Consider the following 24,399-nt stretch of genomic DNA (forward strand, 5'->3'; position numbering starts at 1 on the left):
ATTCCTGTGATGTCAAGACTTATGTCCACTAAACGCACATCTGTACAGAATAAACCTTGCAACTTATGACTCCTCCAGAGAGCAATTATTGGATACTCTTGTGGCTCGAGGTGAACAAACTCAAGGAAGTCTGAGGTGTTTTGGGAGTTCGTGATGTTGTCTATAAGCAGGCAGTGTATAGTCTTCTTTATACTTCTGACTTTTTGAAAATTAAATATATTGTTTTTTTTTTCAAAGTTTATTTTGTTTAGTCGTTAGAATTCCTTTGCAAAATCGAATGGATAAGATGGTGTTTTCAAAAAAATCGAGAAAAAAATCGAAGGAAAATTAATTCAAAGATATCGCCACTCCAGCGAAGATTTGTCTTGCAGGCCTCGGACTTTCGAACAGTGCATATTCTTACTACCAGGCGCAAATCAATATGTTCCAAATAATTCAACCGAATAATCGGCATGGATGGATGTCATCTACCACCTTTTAGGTACTTCAATCACAACGGTCGTGAAGCGACTCAGTCATCATCGGGGGCAAACAGCATCCAGAGAAGCTGCGAGCGTCAGCGAGATGGCAGTGTGTTAGAACACAGTACAAGACATGTGAATCGATGACTCGCCAATGGCACCGCACACACCGACCTGCACAACGATAGCGCGAAGGTAGGGTCCACCGCGGATCGCACTCTGCCCAGTTAAGGTATGAAGAAGTGCACAGAAGGCGGAACAAATACCTTTGCCTATATTAGCCAGCGTACGGCGGGCAGCGTCGTCGGGTAGCAATCCGCCGCATGGTCATCGTGATTATCGCCGTAATAATCATCGGCCGCTTCGTTAAGGTGCGCTCAACGAACGTATGTAGGTCTGTTATGCATCCGATCGTCACAGAGACGCTGTGGCTGTGGACAACCGAACCATTCCAGAATCGCTGCCGTTGTTGGTGATCGTCATCGTGGTATTCGTTGCAAGCAGCAGCAGATAGGCCATGTCACCCCGACGCTTCCCGTAGTTACGCTCATTACAGTCAGCGCTTGCCATTACATGGTGGATCGCGCATTCGATCGCGCGCGTGCTGCTGATCTATACAACGACAGTCGATATCGACCTACACACGTTCGGCGATAGCGCGCGGCTTGTTTTGAGTGTTTTGACCACCCGGCTGACGATGATGATGGTGTGGCGATGATGATGGAATGGTTCGGAACGGAATAGGCAATATCGCGCCCCAGAGCCATCAGTTTCTGCTAGTTTTGACGCGACTTTTGAACGATTAGCATGTTTAAGTTCGGTGCGATTAGATTATTGCCTCGGAGCTGATCAGCCGGCGCAGTTACAGTGATTTAGAGTGCAAGTGCGCGCGCACGCCCATGCGGTTTTTATCGGAAGAGTGATCTGTGGATTAGATATCGCTCGTCTCGGTGGGTACCAAGCGATATTGGGCACTGGGGAGTTCGATGTGAGAGGGATTCAATTTGTTGGCGAGCCTCGCGCAAGGTGCTAATGCTTACCATTAGTATATCGTGACCAGACCGGAGTGTGCGGTGATAGCGAAAGTACGATAGGTGGATTGCGAGCGCTGATTTGTTTATACGCCTATATTCAAGTGAGTTGTGCAACCGGTTCGGTATGGTTCTGAGAAGTTGGGTCATTTCCACGGAGCTCGTTTGTCAACATGTCAAACAACGTGGTAGGATAATGAGTAAGGACAGAATCGTGGACTATTGAGTAACACTTAGCTGGTGCTGGTTAGTAATAAAATCGTGCAAATTTGTTGTTCCGGATGGATACACATTAATGGAGCATGATATCTCACTGAGATTTACATGATGTATATTTAATTTATAATGCATGTAAAACATGACATGAGAGTTTTTAGTACTCGATGTGTTCTCTAAATCCTGGCCATTAGGTTATGATCAGTTAATTGACATTATTTTAAAATTTTATTTGTCTAACTCGAAACCCAATGTTGCATTTTTTCAATATAATTCTATTTTCATTCTGTGTAAATAATACGAAAGGGCCGATGCCGAGTGTTTGTTTCTAATTTCTGTGATTTTTTTTAGTAGTGGACAATCGTAATAGATTGTTGGTTTTCCAATTAGCATCCTCTCCATTGTTTGCTCCGATCTTTCCTTCATAGTTAGATCTTCATCACTGGCGGCGCCAGAGTTCTGGTAACGATGGGAAACCACCATTTTTTGTTGTAATTGATTCATTTACAATTTGGCGTTAGTAATAAACACTATAATTGAAGGTGTTAATCAGTCATGGAAGCAATGCACTCTCCAATAGTCGAAATCTGCCCTGGCTACGTCCTTTTGAATGCTGAGGAAGGGAAAAGATGGTTGGTTGGACATTGGACACCTACATAGGAAAGATGCAGAAAACTCTACGACCTCTCATAGGTGCCACGGGAGGTTGTTTTTTGGATTGTGTGGAAGGTTTTAACAATGGGAATCGTTTTGGTAGAAAGGGAAACACTGAAAAAATTAAGATAGAGAAACAATATAGAAAAGGGACGAGCCTGGAATTGAACCCACGACCTCCTGCTTATAAGGCAGAAGCGGTAGCCATTAGACCACCGAGCTCGTCTTTTTTGGATAGGATTTCTAGCAAAGCAAGCAAAATGGTTGAATGCACTCAATAATTTCTTGGAAATTGGCTTCTGACATTTTTTTTGTCAATATCTTTCATAATTATTTAGGAAATAGCTCCAGGATTTGTTCAAGAAATTTCAAGAATTCTTCCAGAAACTCCTATAGGAACTCTTTCAAAAATTATTTCAGTTCAGGTATTCCTTCGGATGGTCGAATGCTGACAGGGAAGAGGGGGTTTGCTCTTCTCCGGAGGTGCAAATCTTACTGAGCGTCTGTACTCCATGTTAGGGGCGGCTGATCGTTCGAGTTCCAGCGAAGGACTCTAAAATACTGTGCATCATGGTCCACCGGAAATAAAGAGGAATGGCCCTCCGGAAATTTAGAGGGTTTGGTGTCAGGCCCTGCAAGCCAGCCAAAAAAAACTTACGCAACGAATAATCAACAAGAAAGTACGGACCGGAACCATCGGCGAAGACCACTGCGACGAAAAGGGACTAGCGATTGGAAACTCGGTTCGTGGAACTGCAAATTTCTCAACTTCATCGGGAGCACACGCATACTCGTCGATGTGCTCAAGGACCGTGGATTTGGCATCGTAGCTCAGCAGGAGGTTTGTTGGAAGGAATCAATGGTGTGAACTTTTAAAGGTAATCATACCATCTACCAGAGCTGCGGCAACACACACGAGCTGGGAACAGCTTTCATAGTGATGGGCGATATGCAAAGGCGCGTGATCGGGTGGTGGCCGATCAATGAAAGAATGTGCAGGTTGAGAATCAAAGGCCGTTTCTTCAACTTCAGCATAATCAACGTCCATAGCCCACACTCCGGAAGAACTGATGATGATAAAGACGCATTCTACGTGCAGCTGAAACGTGAGTACGGCAGCTGCCCAAGCCACAACGTCATAATCATCATAGGAGATTTGAACGCTCAGGTTGGCCAAAAGGAGGAGTTTAGATTGACTATTGGGAAGTTTAGCGCTCACCGGCTGACGAACGAAAACGACAAATTGATTTTACTGCCACCAAGAATATGGCCATTCGCAGCACCTATTTCCAACACAGCCTTTCGTATCGGTACACCTGGAGATCACCACTGCAGACAGAATCACAAATCGACCACGTTCTGATTGATGGACGGCACTTCTCCGACATTATCGACGTCAGGGCATATCGTGGCGCTAACATCGATTCTGACCACTATCTATTATTTATTATTTATTCAGACTAAGGCCGAAGTGGCCTGTGCGGTATATAAGAGTCTTCTCCATTCGGCTCGGTCCATGGCTACACGTCGCCAACCACGCAGTCTACGGAGGGTCCGCAAGTCATCTTCCACCTGATCGATCCACCTTGCCCGCTGCGCACCTCGCCTTCTTGTGCCCGTCGGATCGTTGTCGAGAACCATTTTCACCGGGTTACTGTCCGACATTCTGGCTACGTGCCCGGCCCATCGCAGTCGTCCGATTTTCGTGGTGTGAACGATGGATGGTTCTCCCAGCAGCTCATGCAACTCGTGGTTCACGTACCGTCCGCCATCTGCACCCCACTATAGATGGTACGCGGCACTTTCCTCCTAGTGCGCGTTTGTCCTCCACGAGCATCGTCCAGGTCTCGTGTCCGTAGAGGACTACCGGTCTAATGAGCGTTTTGTAGATTGTCAGTTTGGTACGGCGGCGAACTCTATTCGATCGGAGCGTCTTGCGGAGTCCAAAGTGCGTACGATTTCCAGCCACTATGCGTCTCCGAATTTCTCTGCTGGTGTCATTTTCGGCAGTCACCAGTGAGCCCAAGTACACAAATTCTTCTACCACCTCGATTTCGTCACCACCGATGCGTACTCGCGGTGCGTGGCTCACATTGTCTTCTCTTGAACCTCTTCCTATCATGTACTTCGTCTTCGACGTGTTGATGACTAGTCCGATCCGCTTAGCTTCCCTCTTCAGTCTGATGTAGGCTTCCTCCATCTTCTCAAAGTTACGTGCCATAATATCTATGTCGTCGGCGAAACCAAATAGCTGGACGGACTTATTGAAAATTGTACCACTCGTGTTAATCCCTGCTCTTCGTATTACACCTTCCAAAGCGATGTTGAATAGCAAACACGAAAGACCATCACCTTGCCGTAACCCTCTGCGGGTTTCGAAGGGACTCGAGAATGCCCTGAAACTCGAACTACGCACATCACCCGATCCATCGTCGCTTTGATCAACCGTGTCAGTTTATCCGGAAAACCGTGTTCGTGCATTAGCTGCCATAGCTGGTCCCGATCGATTGTATCATATGCGGCTTTGAAGTCGATAAATAGATGATGTGTGGGCACGTTGTATTCGCGGCATTTCTGCAGTACTTGGCGAATGGCAAACACCTGGTCCGTGGTGGAGCGTTCGCCCATAAACCCGCCTGGTACTGTCCCACGAACTCCCTTGCAATTGGTGCTAGTCGACGGCATAAAATTTGGGAGAGTACCTTGTAGGCGGCGTTCAGCAATGTGATTGAGCGGTAGTTGCTACAATCCAAATGCTTATCGCCCTTTTTGTAGATGGGACACACGACACCTTCCATCCACTCCTGCGGCAAAACTTCCTCCTCCCAAATCTTGGTAATGACCCAGTGCAGCGCTCTAGCCAGTGCCTCGCCACCGTGTTTAAATAGCTCTCGGGGTAGTTGGTCAACCCCAAGGGGTGTGTTGTTTTGAGCCGGCCAATCTCCGGCTGGATTTCGGGGAGATCCGGAGCCGGTAGAATTATGTCCTGCGCGCGTTCTCCCAGGGCCATCACCATACCGCCATCTTCGTCTGCCACATCGCCATTCAGGTGTTCTTCGTAGTGCTGCCGCCACCTTTGGATCACCTCACGCTCGTTCGTAAGAAGGTTCCCGTTTATGTCCTTACACATATCGGGCTGTGGCACGTGGCCCTTACGTGAACGGTTTAACTTCTCATAGAACTTTCGTGTGTTATTAGCGCGGTACAGTTGCTCCGTTTCTTCACGGTCTCGATCTTCCTGCTGGCGCTTTTCCTCCGGAAAATCGAGTTTTGTCTGTTCCGCGCCTGTTTATATCGTGCCTCGTTCGCCCTCGTGCGGTGTTGCAGCAATCTCGCCCATGCTGCATTCTTCTCTTCCACTAACTGCTCACATTCGCCGTCATACCAGTCGTTTCTTCTGATCCGGGGCACCGTGCCAAGTGCAGCGGTTGCGGTGCTACCAATGGCGGATCGAATATCTCTCCAGACATCTTCAAGAGATGCTGCGCCTAGCTGCTCTTCCGTTGGAAGTGCCACTTCCTGCTGCTGCGCGTATTCTTGGGCTAGTCTACCGTCTTGTAGCCGCCCAATGTTAAGCCGCGGCGTCCGACTTCGACGCGTGTTGTACACCGTCGAGAGTTTTGAGCGCAGGCATACAGCAACGAGGTAGTGGTCGGATTCAATATTCGCACTGCGGTAAGTGCGGACGTTCGTGATGTCGGAGAAGAATTTACCGTCGATTAGAACGTGATCGATTTGGTTTTCCGTTTCTTGGTTAGGTGATCTCCATGTGGCCTTGTGGATATTTTTGCGGGGAAAGAAGGTGCTTCGGACTACCATTCCGCGGGAGGCTGCGAAGTTTATGCATCGTTGGCCGTTGTCATTCGATACGGTATGCAGACTATCCGGTCCGATGACCGGTCTATACATTTCCTCGCTTCCTACCTGTGCGTTCATGTCACCGATGACGATTTTAACGTCCCGCAGTGGGCATCCATCGTATGTCTGCTCCAGCTGTGCGTAGAACGCTTCTTTCTCGTCGTCGGGTCTCCCTTCGTGTGGGCAGTGCACGGACCATTATCTGGTGCACTGACCATTATCTGGTGATGGTTAATCAGCGCCCAAAACAAAGAGGGTGAGCTCAATGGAGCTCCTCTTGAGGACTGCTGGAATATAGTTACAGCAGCTATTAACGACGCAGCGGAGAACAACGTCGGGTATATGGGACGAAGTCGACGGAACAATTGGTTCGACGAAGAGTGCAGACAGATTCTGGAAGAGAAGGACGCTACGAGAGAGAAGGACGGAACGTTATAGAAGGAAGCGGAGACAGCAGACTCGCCTTTTTCAGGAGAAGGAATGCCGCCTGGAAGACGCGGAGTGCGAGGAGATGGAACAGCGGTGCCGTTTTCAAGAAACACGCACGTTCTATCAGAAGCTCAACGCATTCCGCAAAGGCTTCGTGTCGCGAGCCGAAATGTTGCGGGATAAGGATGGGATCATCTTGACGGACGAACGTGTGGTGATCGAAAGGTGGAAGCAGCACTACGAAGAACATTTAAATGGCGCTGAGAGTACAGGCAGTGAAAGTCAAGGCAGCGGAGGAGATGACTACGTCAGTTCAGCGGACGATGGAAGCCAACCAGCTCCTACCTTGAGGGAAGTTAAGGATACCATCCAACAGCTAAAGACCAATAAAGCAGCTGGTAAGGATGGTATCGGAGCTGAGCTTATCAAGATGGGCCCGGAAAAGCTGGCCACTTATTGATAGTTAGAATCTGGGAAACTGAACAGCTTCCGGAGGAGTGGAAGGAAGGAGTTATATACCCCATCTATAAGAAACGCGACAAGCTGGAGTGTGAGAACTTTCGAGCGATTACCATCCTTAATGCCGCTTACAAAGTGATATCCGAGATCATCTTCCGTCGTCTGTCACCATTAGTAAATGAGTTCGTGGAAAGTTGACGGCCGTTCGACAATGGACCAGATCTTTACTGTACGGAAATCCTACAAAAATGTCGTGAATACCAGGTCCCAACGCACCATCTGTTCGTTGATTTCAAGGTGGCATACGACAGTATAGACCGCGTAGAGCTATGGAAAATTATGGAAGAGAGCAGCTTCCCTAGGAAGCTTACCAGACTGATCAAGGAACGGTGGATGGTGTGCAAAACTGTGTGAAGATTTCGGGCGTACACTCCAGTTCGTTCGAATCGCGCCGGGGACTAAGACAAGGTGATGGACTTTCGTGCCTGTTGTTCAACATTGCGCTAGAAGGTGTCATGCGGAGAGCCGGGTGTAACAGCCTGGGTACGATTTTCAGCAGATCCAGTGAATTTATTTATTTCGCGGATGACATGGATATTGTCGGCCGAACATTTGCAAAGGTGGCAGAACTGTACACCCGTTTGAAACGTGAAGCAATAAAAGTTGGACTGGTGGTGAATGCGTCAAAGACAAAGTACATGCTTGTGGGCGGAACCGAGCGCGACAGGGCTCGCGTGGGAAGCAGTGCTACGATAGATGGGGATACTTTCGAGGTGGTCGAGAAATTCGTCCACCTAGGATCCTTGCTAACGGCTGATAACAAGGTTAGTTGTGAAACACGAAGGCGCATCGTCTGTGGAAGTCGGGCCTAATACGGGCTCCAGAAGAAACTGTGGTCAAAAAAGATTCATCACCGTACCAAATGCGTCATGTACATGGACAATGTTCGAGGAGGACTTGCAAGCACTCGAAGTTTTCGGGTGCTTAGGATCATATTTGGCGGACCATAATACAACTTGCGTATGAACCACGAACTCGCCCAGCTCTACGGCGAATTCAGCATCCAGAAGGTAGCTAAAGCCGGAAGGGTACGATGGGCACGGCATGTTGCAAGCACTCGGACTTCACCGCCACTACTAGAGCGCCACTGTACAGGCGCGTACAGCAAGTTTCAGGTCCTTGCTGTAGTTAACACGATTGTCCAGGATATGATCACATCCGACATATCCGTGATCACCTCCATCGTCCGGCCTCCGCGTTCATCGTGGTTGGTTATCACCGATTTGATGACTCTGGTCAGGGTGGGGCCGTCCATTTTGACTTCGACCTGCACCTCATCTGACCCTCAACGGCCTACTCTTTGGGGTGACCTCTTGATGCCACTGCCGCCAGTCGCCGCTTCGCCATGTTGTACATGTTTTTGCCTTTCTCGTATACAAAGTATATACGTAAAGGCTATATGTTCGCTCCGAAAATGAACTTTTTATAGGAGGCCCGGAGACCCATAGTGTTATATACCGATCGACTCAGCTCGACGAATTGAGGTGATGTCTGTGTGTGCGTGTGTGTGTGTATGTATGTATGTGTGTGTGTGCGCAAAACTATGCAAAAATGTCACTCATTTTTCAGGCACTTATCCTTTACCGATTTGCTCGCAACAAGTTGCATTCGACGCGGAATCCTGTCCCATTGTTTCTTATTGAAAATTGGTTAAATCGGACTATGGGCTCAAAAGTTATGGTCAAAATACTATTTTTATAACTCACGAGAAAGGCTCCATCACTGCTAGGTGGATTAATCTGGTTTTTTTTATTTAGAACTCATTTCTTATGGGTCCTCCCCAAGTAACACTTGCAACATCATTAAATTAGAAAAGTCATAAAAACGTTTATTAATGAGTTATATTTTAGTTTGATAGTAACTTCGAGTTACAAATTAATAATAAAGATGTTCCCAATGTTTCACATTTCAACGTTATACTCAATGTTTTCAAAGCACTTATTAAAAACTTTTGGTTTCAATCATTCACATTTCCGATCGAATTAAAACTTAATGAAACCATAACAAACAACATGTTTTGTTATTGCTCAGTCACATAGGAAACCAATTGCAACAGACGAATAGAACGAAACGTCAGAATGGTTGAAGGTTTGAATTCGTTTATTTAGAAAAAAGATGTTGGAAAGGAAGGTGTCTTTAACAATAATGTTTCTAGTTATAATTGGCATGTTAAGTAATACCGAGTTCATTGAAATTCTAAGCACTTTTTTATGCACACCATTGATTTATTTTATACACCATGATCCGGAGCACTGGTTCACCCAATTCGTCAAATTACCAGTTCCGAAATTCTACAGCACATCACTCTTCTTGAAAATACGCTAACTAATCGAGTTTTCCAGATGATATCCGTCTTGATTACAATCCTGGTAAAATAATGTTCGAAATGCATTATCCGTGTTTTCCGATTCTCACCTGATTTATTGTTATTTACACTTATCAACAAAAGCATTACACACATTCACTTACCGTCTTCGAAAAGTTTACCCAGAAAATATTTTTGAAACTTTATTACCGTGAACGAACAGAAATTCAATTAAAATGCAGAATTTTCCAACTAGGATTTGTTATTGTTACCGAACAATTTTTCTAATACCGTTCAATCACAGCGAGGTATAATTAAGTGTTTCTATCTGTCGCTCAATATACAGTATCCCCCCGCTTATCCGGACCTCGCTAGTCCGACGACTCGTTAGTCCGGATCTCGCTAATTCGGAATTTTCCGGATTAAAAAGTATCAACACCCGTTTAAACACATTATGCTGTCAGTTTTCAAATTTGTGCTGTGATTTTGTTTTGGGTCATTTGTATGGATTTGACAGTCGGATTAACGAGAGAAACCCCGATAGTCCGGCCATACATTTGTCGGATCAGCGGGGGTTATATATAACACAAGAATTAAAAACAGCAGGCATGGATACACTCAAAATAATTGTCACTTTAATTCCACTATAAAAAGTCATGTAGACTTTAAAAATCGAAACTTTCCTCGGCCTTACTGGAATCAAATAAAACTTACTCAAATCACAAGTGAATCTTAAGGACACTCCTGACGGAATCCAATTTTCAAAGTACTCGCGTTTTCAAGGGCACACCATTCGATACGGAAGCAACGCACAACTGTCATTTTTATTGTTTCAGCTTTGCTGCGTCGCAGCATGCGTGAAAAATAAGAATGACAGTTGTGCGTTACTTCCATGTCGAATGGTGTGTTGTGGAATTCACCAGAAAACATTGAAAATAATATCTATATACTCTTCTAATGAATTCTACTCAAAATGAATGTATGAAAAATATATGAGTGGGGTTCTCAGAATGAAATCTATATTTATCAACTATCGCTAATGAAACATTTTGCAAAAGCATTATGAGAACGATTTGCGAAGCAAAATGTTTAAGTATGAAATAGTTTTCTACTCCTATTTTTGCCCATCACTAATAGGAATACTATGGAAAAAATTATCAAAGTTTCACTTAAAATTTAAGTACAGTGCCAAATAAAAATTCACTTAAATTTTATTTTATTTTCCAGTGAATTGAGAATTATGAGTGCCATCACCAATAAATTTTACATCCGAAACTGCATGGCAAATATCTGCATATGTTTTCAAGTAGCTTCTATGTGAACATTATATTGAGTGTAGTTCATATAGTTCAATCAATTGAAAAATGTGAATAAATGGCAAAAAGTTGGAAGGACAAATGGTTGAAGGTCAAAAGGTCGAAGGGACAAAAGGTCGAAGGACAAACGGTCGAAGGGTCAAAAGGTCGAAAGGACAAAAGGTCGAAGGACAAAGGGTTCCCTAGCAGCACACATATTTCGAACAGGTTACTGCAACTGATATGTGACCAGATTTAGTCACAATCAAGTTGCTGCAACCATTTTCGTCTGACTCGTGCTGCTCGGGTTGTAGGTCAAATTTACAAAAGGTCGAAAGGACAAAAGGTCGAAATGACAAAAGATTGAATGGACAAAAGGTCGAAGGATCAAGAGTTCGAATGTACAAAAGGTCGAATATTCAAGAGGTTCAAGCTACACTGTGTCATAAGGTTGAAGGACAAAAGGTCGAAAGGACAAAATATCGTAGCGAAAAAAGGTTGATATTATCAACAATCAACTACGACGAAAAGCTGAAGGGATAAAAAGTCAAAAGGACAAAAAGACAAATGTGCATAATATTGAGATTTTATTCTATGAATCATATGCTGTGTTTAAGAGTTATAGCTTTTATTTCAAACAGACGGTGTTCTTTTGAGTCAACTACTTAACTAAATTCATTAGAATAATACTAATAATAAAACTATGTTAAATTTTTTTTAAAAACTAATGCGATTCCCGTTATATAGTCCGCAATGTTACTAGCGGAGTAGTTTGACACCAAATAAAAAAAATGGTCGTCTTTCTCTATTTCTTTGGGGTTTCGCTTAGGCGCTGGTATTCCTTGTAGTACGCTCATGATTTCACCTTCAGTCACCTTTTGTTCCTTTTGGAAGCTTTCCACCGTTTGGTAGAAACCGACATCGTTGGAAACGGTCTTCCACCTGTTATGCCATCCTTCAAGCCTGTTTGTTGTTCGAGGCTGGTGATCGAAAACGCATTTCGAAACATTCCATAGCGCTGGAGGAAAAATTAGACTGCGGTTCCGTCACTTTTCCTCTTTCGATTTTTTCCAAGTACGTTATTTTCCTCCACGTACTTTAGAAATGGTTCCATTGCTGGAGGGGCGCCGCTTGAAACTATTTCGAATACCTCATTCACCTGCTCCAAGGGCACGAAAGCTAGAGCTTCATTTTTTTAAATGTCATGTAAACAGTGTTATCTTCAGCGTAAACCGGGTTTAGACCACAGCTTTGAATTCTCTTAAAAAAGTTTTGTGTGAGGTGAAAAAAGCATCCTTGACGGCGGCAGTCGGGAAACACAGTCCCAATGGCATTGAACGCTCAAAAGCTCATTAATGGCACTTCAGGATCCAGGTCAACACCTAAACCCTCAGCAATATTTGCCAATTCCCCCAACGCCCGCGTATACGTTTCTTGAATAGATCTGTTTGAATCCTGTAGGCGCCGTGGAAAATGCGCCGTCCAACATCCACATCTTAGCGATGTACAAGCGTCGAACATTGTCCTGAGTGGTAAAAATAAGTATATTTCCGCCAAGCATATCCACCGTAGCCAACAAGTCCTCACCATCTAAAGTTTTTTGTTGAAATTTTCCGGTATCTCGGTGAAGACGTTGGGTGGTGCAGGGTACTCAGTAGTTTTTCGCGAGCGCTGGCAAATCTTGCGTTGTGCTTCTTTTGAGATCATGGTTTGCAGCTGTAATGATTAACTTTCCCAGTTGGCTAATATTTAATTCAAATGTTAATAACACACATTACCTCGCTAGAAACGTTTTTAGCACATTCTCGAATCGTCGAGGAAGGCACTTCGCGAAAAGATTCGGAACGATGTTTAAGATCCGTTCGTAATTGTCGACATTGTACGGTAAATGGATTTGGTTGGTGATTATGGTGGGATTCTTTTTCAGCTATATGCTTTCCGTTGGCAAGGAAAGTTATGATTGTTGCGTAGCTACGGTTCTGCTGTTGTTTACTCCGTTTTTTCACGCACGACCAGTAGAGTACTTCTTCGTGCTGAACAAATAAGCAATTCTTAGAACAAATAAGCAATAAGCAAACAACACTAATAATTTCAGATTATTTCGGCCAGGTCAAAAAATAAATTTAAGATTTGTGATTTGAATGTACCTGTTTGTTTAAATGGTAACCATAAGTACCTTTCACCAACAGTGGACTGTGCGGCCCAGTTCTGCCGAACGAGCTATGCGTCACGGGGTGTGCTGTTTTATCGCGCGTGCTGCTCCGTTCGTTGTCCCACGAGGAAAGAGGCAAAGTCATGGCCTGCTATTTACTAGTCGATGTTGGCAACCAAACCGTTATACGATATTTGCATATCTGTCATGAATGCATTCTAAAAGTCGATTGATCAATTCCTTATATATCTAACCCTCACATGGACATCCTTTGTTCGTTTGGAGAATTTCTATCTCCGGATCGGTATTCCGTAGTAAGGTATTTGGATGAGGTTCTTTGCGTATCTCTTCTTTCATTCCGCTGCTGGATGCTCCTTCGGCCAAATCACAGATCCCGGAGGGCGAAAATGGATCTTCAATTTTGACGTAGGACTACGTCTGTGTTTTCTATATTGGGGTACACTTTAAGATTGCGAAAATCGGGGACCGTCACGAAAATATGATAGACTTTGAACTTTAATATCTAAGCCGTTTCTCGATGGATTTTCAATTTTTTTGGACCATTCGATCAAGGATGAGTCAACGCTTCTTTGTATTTATTTAAAAATACTGATTTTTAACTATTTATTATCGATAATTGATAAAAAGTTTAGAAATAGGTCAACCAACCAATCACGTACATGCATCACTAGCACAGACATCAAAAATCAATCACTTGCGGGTTTGGATCTAATCCTCAGTTTGAACAAGGTTTCACGCAGAGCAGACGCATCAAAGCGATCGCGGATACAGCATCACGGAGGCGCTAATAACATTTTCAAAGGAAATCCATCGCATTGGTGGTGGTGCTCGATGTGTTGCTGCAGATCATTCAACCTCAACGAACCAGCATTTCATATGAAGAAAAGGTTGACTATAAAAATAGCACTGTGGCGATCCCGCACCGCCAGTGCTGATGCTGAAAAATTATTACAAATTGTGGTGTAAGTTAGTTGGAAAGGAGCATTGGGAAAAAAATTGGTTCTTCTAAGGACCAACATTTTATGAAAAGAAAGAGTTAATTTCGAAAATGGACTGTTTCGGTGGCATCGGGTTTGGCGTGGTAGCTTGGTTGCTGTTAATGATCTCCCTCCGACGCGCTATCAAATTCGCTATTTACGATTGAGTTTTGCACTTTGAAGAAAGTTTATTTCGGTGAACGTCGCTCGGACAGAAAGATGCGGAAAGATAATGCTTTGTAATATGATAAACTTCGTCTTGAGTCAAATTTCTGTTGTCATTCCTCGCAACAATACGCATCTTAGACCATATCATAACCAAATTCAGAATATTGAGAGAAAGTTTCATTGGATTCTTAGAATTTGTCATTCTCCGAATGGTCCGTTGTCCTGCGGAATCCCGATCGAAATGATTGCGCGCGCACCGAAAAGCAGCTTTCTTATATCTATTGAAGAAAATCCATTAGCCCCGCCCCTTCATTATCGTTATGAGTGCACATTATATTTACACCCATATCAGATCACAAAGGGGTGGGGCTAACGGGCTTAATTTATTGAATACAAGAAAGCTGCTGTTCGGCGTCCGCGAGCCATTTTGATCGGGATTCCACAGAAAGCGGTTCGACATTCGATGCAGCGGAGCGGACACAGGAGCACGAAGGAGTGGGTGGCAGTGTGGCAATGCTGAAAAATTATTTCATCGTTTGGAGGCTTAGGGAAAAATCATCAAGTGGCGGTCGGACAGTTGCAACGCAAGGTGTCGACAAGCGATTGAATGCAGTTAGTTATTTGAATGGGAATTGGGAAAAAAATTGGTTAAGAGTTAATTGCGAAAATGGACTGTTTCGGTGGCATCAGGTTTGGCGTGGTAGCTTGGTTGCTGTTAATGATTCCTTCCATTAAAATTGGCATCATCTCCCTCCGACGCGCTATCAAATTCGCTATTTACGATTGAGCTTTGCACTTTGAAGAAAATTTATTTCGGATAGTCGGATCAACCGTCTTTTGTATAAAATGGTGGCTTTTGTATAAAATCAATGAAGACGCCACCTCAGTGGAAACTTTCTACAGCAACCACCCATCGGTGAACGTCGCTCGGGCAGACAGATGCCAAGAGATAATGTTTTGTAATATGAAGAAACTTCGTCTTGATTCAAATTTCTGTTGTCAATCCTCGCAACAATACGCATCTTAGATAACCAACATCTCATAACCAAATTCAGAATATTGCGGAAAAATTTCATAGGATTTTCAGAATCTGTCATTCTCGGAATGGTCCGTTGTCTGCGGAATCCCGATCAAAATGGCTCGCGCGCGTCGAAAAGCAGCTTTCTTATGTCTAATGAAGTAATTCCATTAGCCCCGCCCCTTCGTTAATCCTTATGAGTGCACATTATATTTGCACGTATATCAGATCACAAAGGGGCGGAGCTAACGGGCTTAATTTATTGAATACAAGAAAGCTGCTTTCCAGCGCGCGTGTGCCATTTTGATCGGGATTTCGCAGAGAGCGGTTGAGCAAGATTTTACGCTAGGAATGGGCGTTTTTCGGAAAAATATCGATACTGCCGAATCGATGTTTTTGCCTTTCTCGTATTTATTATCGAAATATCGATGCGGCGTTGAAACATCGATATTCCGATAAAATTAAAACCACGAGCAAAAAAAATAGAGAACTTTAGATTTCCCATTTTAGATCATCGAATCACACATAAAAAAATCGATATGGTCAAATATCAAACTTGGGGGGTCCCGTAGCGTAGTTGGCTACACGTTCGCCTTACAAGCGAATGGTCATGGGTTCGATTCCCAGCCCCTCCAACAAACCCTCGTCAGTCGCCAGATCCGCAGCCCATACGGTGGCGTTTGGGGTACGCGCCTTACCGTCACGGCTGCCTGATGACGACTGACAACTTGTTCTTCTCGGAGGCATTCCTCCAACGTTACCCGGATTAATGGCAACCGAACAATGCAACGATCATTGAATACACGACATGGACAAACGGACACAATGGACTCACGATGAGATGGACTGGCAACGACAACAATAATGGTAATGGAAATCTAAAAATAGATTCTGTGTGGATTCTGTAGAGCAGAATACCACAGTAGATGTCGGCACAGTAGCGGTTAAGTAACACAGAGTGCCTAACAAATAAATAAAGGAATAAAAAAAATATCAAACTTGAAAAATCGATACAAAATATCGATTAATCCGAGCGAAAATATCGATTCCCGATATATCGTATCGGTATCGCCCATTCCTATTTTACGCAGAGCGGATGCAGCGGAGCGAACACAGCAGCAAGGAGGCGCTCTGGTAGCATTTTCAATGGAAAATCATCGAATTGGTGGTGGAAGTCTGCATTGGTGGTCGTCATTCAACCAAAACAACAAATCAAAATCTTGTGAGGGAATTCCATTTGACTGCTACTGACGCCATCCATTTGAACAAACTCATTGCATCAACTCCCTCCGACGCGCGCTTGTGGTTGTGCTACCAAAGGGCAACTTTCTGTCGTCGCCATACGATGATAGCCCGGAAGTCATTTCTAATGACTAACGAAACAAAACCAAAGAATCGTGCCAAAAAATTTCACTTTCCGTCGACGATGGCCAAATCGATGAAGACGCCACCTTAGTTAAAAATGACGTTTAGCTGCCTTAGTTTTTCAAATGGCGCATTATTAAAAACAATAAATCTTTCCAAAACAGTCTGTTTGTCTCGGTAAACAATTTTCCCAACGGTCAAAACCTCTTCTTGGATAAATAGTTTAAGTCCTGAAAAGGACTGTTTGTAATTTATTCTTCAAGTCCCGCTCACTTTGCCACCAGCGCTATAGAAAAAGATGCATGTACGCTTCCATCGCCGGCGGAAGGCGAACGTTGCAAATTAATATATTTGTGTTTGGTTTCGCGCCACCCCCGATTCTGCTTATTTTTCCTTTATTCCGGATATTTTTGAGCATAATTTCTTCTAGGATTCTGATGATATCCACTGAAAGAGTGGCTTCAGTGGCGATGCGGCCGATGAGTCGTTTCTTTTCCAAGGCTGGTTCATCCAACTGGGAGCTACTTTCAGTTGCTTGATTCGGTTGACCTTCGAGCAGTTTGCTCAATGTTAGTAAAGTGACACAAATTATGATGAAAAACATCCATTTCGTATAGCTACGTAGTCCTACGTCACCTTTGCGTACAACCCGATTGGGCTACACCTTTGAGTTTTTTTCATCGGTGACTTGAAGTTCTTGATCGTTTTAAACGGATCGATGAACTACTGTTCCGGATCCGAAAGTTCGTTTTCGACACAATCTTTTCAGCACTGTTAGTTTGACAGATCCTGCTCGTGGTCCATCTTGAAATGATGTGTAAAAGATTTTTTTCGAGGCACTTAATTTGTTATTTTCCTGAAATTCCCATAGCAACATATAAACTGTTTGGTGTTATTGACACTTGCCTCAAAAAGCATACTACAACGCAAATAACGAGTATTCCAGCAGAATCAGGCGTATAATTTCCCTATGTTGGTAATTATTATATTATTATGTATTACTAAATAATAGCCACTTGAAAAGTATGAGTAAGTTGAATTCAAATTTCAGATAAAAATTCCAAACTTTTTGAATTTGATCTCTAAGGCTTACTTTGAAATTATATTCATCGGATATTTATTTCACTGTTCAGGACGTGTGTGGTCCAATATATAGTTGGCCGAATTTCATTAAACGAATCATAACATCGAATACATTTCACTGTTCAGAAAGATTGAAGCTTTGCACGTTTTTCTGGGTGAACAGATATCGCAATAATAAAGGATGTATGCAATTTATTGTTGTCGTGACCTAATCGTAGCGATTGCCGTTACCTCCGAACGACAATCAAAGTAGAGAGCAGTTCTACCTGCTTTCTGTCTTGATTGTCATCGGGAACTACTTCCTCCGGCGGCATTTCGACCAGCAGGGGCGGTGCCACCCGCTTACCCGCTGCCTACTACTGCCACCGGGAACATGGACCTATTCCACCACCACCACCACCGCTGCTCGGACCTACTCCTGTAGGTCCTGGTCCAGGAATGGGCACTACGCTACGGTAGTCTCCGCCCAGGTGCAGGTCTCACCGTTGATGCGCCTAAACACATCGGTCAAAACTTCAAATTGTTTCTACCATTTTACTCATATTTATAGACATATGAGACATTGTCCGGTAGTGATGGGTTAACACTCCATTCGTGCCATTCATACCTTGTTGCCATATTTTACCATGAATGCATTCACGTTCATTAGGTGCAATATAATTGCCTACTTTTCAGCGAATTGCCAGCAATTAGCGATTACTTCGATTAATCGATTCATCGTTGTGATAATCGATTAATTTTGAATCCATTATTACCCAACGATGATTCGATTCAATAATCGAGAGGAATCGTGAGTAATCGATTGGTTACTAATCGATTAATCAGAATTTTACGACATCATAAGGATGTCGAAAATTAATTGATTATTTCGATTAATCGATTCATCGTTGTGATAATCGATTAATTTTGAATCGATTACTATACAATGATTAATCGATTCAATAATCGACAAGAATCAAGAGTAATCGATTAGTAACTAATCGATTAATCGGGATTTTACGACATCTCTACCAGCAATATGCACTGAGCTTTCAAAGCTTGCTTACATCACATGTTAAAGAATTTGTGATATGCAAAGATTTATAATAAGTGCCTTGTACTTCTTTTTTAGCTTTTTCAGTACATTTAAATACTTGTTCGACTTTAATTAATTTTTTTTTTTAACTTAATCGCTATCACCACAATTGTAAAACTGAAAGGACCAGGATTTGTAAGATACGAGAAGCGGATTTTGAACTTATTCAATTATCTGCAGCGCGACGACGTACAGCGTAAATATTTTTCGTATTGCGTTACTCATAAGCAATACGAGTATTTAAATGGATCGAGAAGAAATGTCCATTGTAAAAATGAATAATATATAAAATGACAGAAATTATATCGCTTTATGAGAAAAAAAAATATTTTTTTTGAACTTAACTGCAATATGTTTTGCTTAATATGATAACTCTACAGCCCTTGTCTGAAAGAAGGCAAAATTCATAATAAAATATCTACACTTAAAAAGCAAAAAATGTTGTAAATGTGTAACTTTTAAAAATGCCCTATGCTTACAAGAAGGAAAATAATAAAATAATAAAATATCAAGCGTAAACAAAAAAATAAATATGTAAACTTGAGAAAACAGCCGCCTATGATTAAAAGAAGAAGAAACAACAATGAAATATGACTTGGTAAATCGAAAATGAATACAAATATGCAAAATTCGAGAGAATAGCCTATGATTAAAAGAATGTCAGAATTTACGAATAACCTTCAACTTTTGTCAAGTAAACCCTTTGTTCCTTCGATCTTTTGTATCAGCTTTTTTTTTGTAATTTATATTTTTTGTTTATTCGACTTTTCACCTTTTCGACATTTCGTCTTTTCGATTTTTTGTCATTCGACATTTTGTTCCTTCGACCTTTTGACCCTTCGACTTTTTGTCCTTTCGACCTTCGACCTTTTGACCTTCGACCTTTTGTCCTACAACCCTACTTTTCTGTGAGAATAGTGTACATCACATTTCTTTTCTTATTCTTATGATTTTGCTCACATTTTTTCCTATGATATTTTCCCAGGTAGGCAAGTAGAATATTACATTTTTGTATTTTAATTATATCAATAAATTGCTGCTTTATAACGTGCAACAGGGAATCAATACTCGGGCAACGCCTAACAATATATTCTTTGTCGTCAACAGAGTTTGTTACTGACAACCTAGCACCTAGCGACAAACCTTTAACCGAACCCGAGCTCAATATGACAAGAATCATTTGCCTTGCATGCTCTTATATTTCGGAAAGTACGATGCTAATTTTGTAATCATTGTTCGATATTCGAATATTTCCATAAAAGCAGAAAATACGACAGCAGAAAACCGAAATTTGCTCGAGAAATAATGCAAAATAACGGGTTGAAAAGTTAGTAACAAGATTGTCTTCTCTTTTTGTTTCTGACAAAAATTTTCGGATCTTTGTCAATATTATTACCGACAAAAACAAAGCTTTGTCGTTGATTCGCTTTTGTCGCTTGTTTCGCACGCGCATTCCTGAAAAATTGATTCCCTGACGTGCGATAAAAATTATGCGAAAGCAATTTCTATACCGAATTTCTTTCCTAATGCTTATTCCGTAAAAATGTAGTCTCAACTCGTTCAATGTTCTCTTTAAAAAAACATTTGGTAACTCTAGACCTAAAGATTGGTAAAGCAATATGGCCATAATGTGAACAACATTTTTTTCATTTTTCTTAGGATTATATTGCAGTTTCCAGAAGGCGCGTGGAAAATAGAAATCTAAAATGTTCATGTTCACCATAAATTCAAGACCGCAAGACAAAATTTACATATAACCGGTATAATGATAGTGAACATTCATTACCTTTCCTTTCAATCATAAACCATGGTGGACATTTCAATTGCTGCTTCTCTGTTTTTGGTATTGTCAGATTTTCTGGATATGATACACTGCGCGGCGTTCCTTAGTCTACCTTACCGGTTTACAGATCAGGAGTCGTGATGACCTCCTTGAAAACGGGATGATGCGACAGGAAGCACTTCCGTTTTGTTGTGAACGACATTCTGTCGACCATATCCATCGAATCGTATTCCCACATGAAGTCGTAGAGACTTTTGTGGAGACTGACATACTTTGGTCGGTCAACATCTTCTTGACGCCGCGGCGTTTCGCAATGTCTTTGGCGTCGCTTTTTTCCTTCGAAAGTGTAGCCATATACCCGCCATCGGGATTACGTTGAATTCTATTTTTGAATAGGTGCCGCCACCTTTGGATCGCCTCACGCTCGTTCGTAAGAAGGCTCCTTTGGGCCCCACGTGAACGGCTTAACTTCTCATGGAACTTTCATGTGTTTCATGTGTTATCACGGTATTTTCATGGTATCGATCTTCCTGCTGACGATTTTTCCTCCGCAAAATCGAGTTTTGTCTGTTCCGCGCCCGTTTGTATCGTGCCTCGATCGCCTTCCAGCGCATTGGGGGTGTCACTCCACCACGTCCTAGGTAGGTACTACAACTCGTTGATGGCCTGGAGAGGGATCGTCAAGCCCTTGGACATAGCCCCTGCTGCCCCCATTGATTTCGTACTAGGGTTTTTAGTACCGACCCTTTTTAGCGAGTCCCGGTACTACGGTACTGAACCCCTCAGTACCGGGAGTACCGGGAAAATACCGGTACTGGAAGATTTTTTTTTTCGAAAATCATTAAAATCAATAAAAAGTCAGAATTTAACGGTAACCATTCAAACTTTATTCATTGCTTTGTATGCATTCAACACTTGTCTTGGGGCTTGTCCTTATCCTTGAATATGCTTTCAAAACGCACAGCATATTCAATGTTTCGCCAGACATACGGGGTCGTATTTTAGTAGCGAAACTTCCAGAAACAGAGAAAGCTCTTTCTGAGTCTACAGAAGTAGGGCGAACTGTTGTTAGTGAATCATGAAGCATTGACAAGTATTTTCCTTTAAGCTTTTTCTGAGTCGTTGTAAGTTAACTCTTGTCTTTACGATTCCTGGTGCAGTAATCGAACTTACAGGAACACTCTTGTCTCAAGCGGGGACAATTTGGAAAAATACTAATGAAGTGTGATTTTTTTTGGGATGTGACGATGTCGTTGCGGTTTGATTGTCTTGAGGTACGTCATCGGATGCCTGACGTTTGTCCTAATTGATTGTCGCTGTCGTCACTGGCGAAACATCTTTTGCTGGCAAGGATAAGGTCACTAAATGTCAACGAAGGAAAAAGAGTACGTTTTGACAGATAGGGGGACGATAACAAAGGGAACCGCAGCGACATTCGTCCTCTATAGTTTATTAACTCTATTGTAAAGTGTTTGAAATTTTAGTAAAAAAATTAATATCTTTCTTAATAGCTGCTGCATTCAACAAATGTGGTTTTAACCATCGGAAGTTTTAACTAAAACTTTTTCCTTAGTACCGAAAATACCGGTACTTTCATTGAGCCATTACCGGTATTTCGGTACCGAAAATTAGTCGGTACTCCCGAGAATTCCGGTACCAGTACTTCCGGTACTAAAACCCTATTTCGTACGAAGCATAATTGACCTGGTCCTGGTAGATCAAGGTTCAAGGTTATTGCCTCAATATGGGGACACCTGATCCCCCATTAGTTACAAATACAAAAATTTGGCGAAAAAATTCAAAAAAAATATATCTGTTCTCAGGCGTCTATTTTTTTGTAGATTCGGCAGATTTGATGAAGGATTGGCAGGAAAAAATATTGCGTAGATATCATAGAAAGGGGATCAAGTCTCCCCAAATTTTAAAATTGCATGTGCTGTCGAATTCAATAACAAAAATCGTTCATATATACGCACAGCAATTCGAAAATTCAGCGTATTTTGAACGAAAAATATTTCAAAAATCTGAGGGCATCTTTCTAATTTTATCAAAGCAAGTTCTTGGAGATGGATCAATTTCCCCCGAATATTTGAAAAGTCGATTTTTTTGAAAGCACTCCAAAAAATCGATTGTGTACCAATAACAACAATAATTTAAGGACTGTCATACATTAGTAAAGTTAAATACTATATTTCTCGCGCTTAGTTTCATAGGGGCGTAACTGTATTGATCGATTTCTCTTAATCGATTTTATATTTGGTTAATAACTCAATTGTTTCAAAAGCTACAACCGTGATTATTGATTCTGGTGCAAGATACATTTATCCTTTATCGCACCAAACCATTAAATCATCGACAAACTAGCGCAATTCGCTACAATAATAAAAAGAAAATATCGACGAAAAGAAATCGATCAATACAGTTACGCCCCTATGAAACTAAGCGCGAGATTTCTTAGAGAGTCTGTGTGGAAATCCCTTATTATTTTTACCTGCGATACATCGGAAATCAGAAAAGGAGATCAAGTCTCCCTAGTCTCCCCTATTGGTCACATTCTTGAGAAAAAACAGTAATATAATTGCTGATGCGCGGTATTATTGTGCAACTGACGATCCTTCCTCCGACGATTACAGGATATAGGCGTGGTCGATTAACAGTCTGATGAGCTGATGTATATTGTGGGTATTCATCGAACAGGAGCACAGCACGCCGCAGAGCAGGAGACAGCAACACGTACGGACGTGTTTTTTGCTCGCGCATTTTTTCGAAGTGTTTTTTCTCGTTCATTCGCTGTTTATGTTTTCGCTTGTCGCGTTGGCGTTATTTTCTCCCGGACCCGTCATGGGAGACTCGGTGGCCGATTCGGTCGCTGGAAAAGTGCCTAAGAGCACTGCTCTTGGAGGCGCGGGTAACCCCTCCAAGCAGCTTTTGCAGAGCAACGTGTTCTCGCCGTTGCCGCTTGATGACGCCGGCAATCCGCCGAAAAAGAGGAAGAAGCAGCAATCGCAGCTGCCGCAGGTGCAACCGGAGCGGAAGGAGAAGTGCCCGCCCGTGTTTGTGAAGGGCGATCCGCCGGATTTACGCCCAAAAATTCGCCAGCTGATCGCTAAGGGGCTGAAATGTACTTTTCGGCTCTGCAGCGAGGGCGTGAAAGTGATGCCGGCCAACAGGGACCATCATCAATCCGTCGTGGAGTTCCTCGAGGTCCATAAGTATGAGTACTACACTCATGACCACCCCGGCACGAAGCCGCTCAAGGCTTTGCTGCGAGGACTTCACGACATGAAGGAGGAAGAGCTCCAAGCAGAGCTTGAAAGTTGCGGACTGAAGCCAGTAGCCGTCCACAAGATCGCTCGTCACGACAAGGCGAGGAGATATCGCGACCAGCTTTACCTGATCCATCTGGAGCACGGCTCCACTACCTGGAAGGACCTGAATCTGGTTGGCGTTATAAATTACACCGTCGTTGACTGGGAGCGATATCGGCCAGTGCACCGCGATGTCACGCAATGCACCAACTGCTTCAATTTCGGGCACGGCACCAGGAACTGCCGCATGAAGCCGCGCTGCAACAAGTGTGGCGAACCCCATCCGACGGACGAGTGCGACAAAATGGAGGTGGCCGATCCCAAGTGCGCCAACTGTGGCGACAAACATCGCGCCACCACAAAGGGCTGCCCAAAGCGAGCCGAGTTCCTGGAAATCCGGAAGAAGGCTTCCACCAGGACTATTCCGAAGAAGAACCGTGTTCCTGTCGTGTGATTCCGTTTCTCCCACCGCTACGGCCGCACAAGCGACTGGCAGCGGCAGCGGCATCGGTCCAAGCTCCAACATCGTCGGCACCATTCACCAGCGAATGGCACCCGCTCCCTCCTCCTGGGTTCCGTCGGCAGTCGGAGAACGAAGCCGTCCCATCGGAAGAATCTGCTCCGCTGTACACTCCGGAACAACTGATGCCGATCTTCGCGCAGCTCGCCACTCGACTGCGC

The 24,399-nt window shown here is 43.1% G+C and overlaps 1 protein-coding gene across 1 annotated transcript in view; it reads left to right on the top strand.

Annotated features, from left to right (window-relative positions):
* The first annotated feature begins 1,254 nt into the window (after positions 1–1,254).
* LOC134206528 (uncharacterized) overlaps positions 1,255–24,399 on the top strand; it is a 565,921-nt gene continuing 542,776 nt past the window's right edge. The window contains exon 1 of the mRNA XM_062682251.1: positions 1,255–1,596. The gene's annotated coding sequence lies outside the window, so the exon portion shown is untranslated. The remainder of the gene's footprint in view (positions 1,597–24,399) is intronic.

The sequence above is a fragment of the Armigeres subalbatus genome, chromosome 1, assembly GCF_024139115.2.
Source record: "Armigeres subalbatus isolate Guangzhou_Male chromosome 1, GZ_Asu_2, whole genome shotgun sequence".
Classification (NCBI taxonomy): Eukaryota; Metazoa; Arthropoda; class Insecta; order Diptera; family Culicidae; genus Armigeres; species Armigeres subalbatus.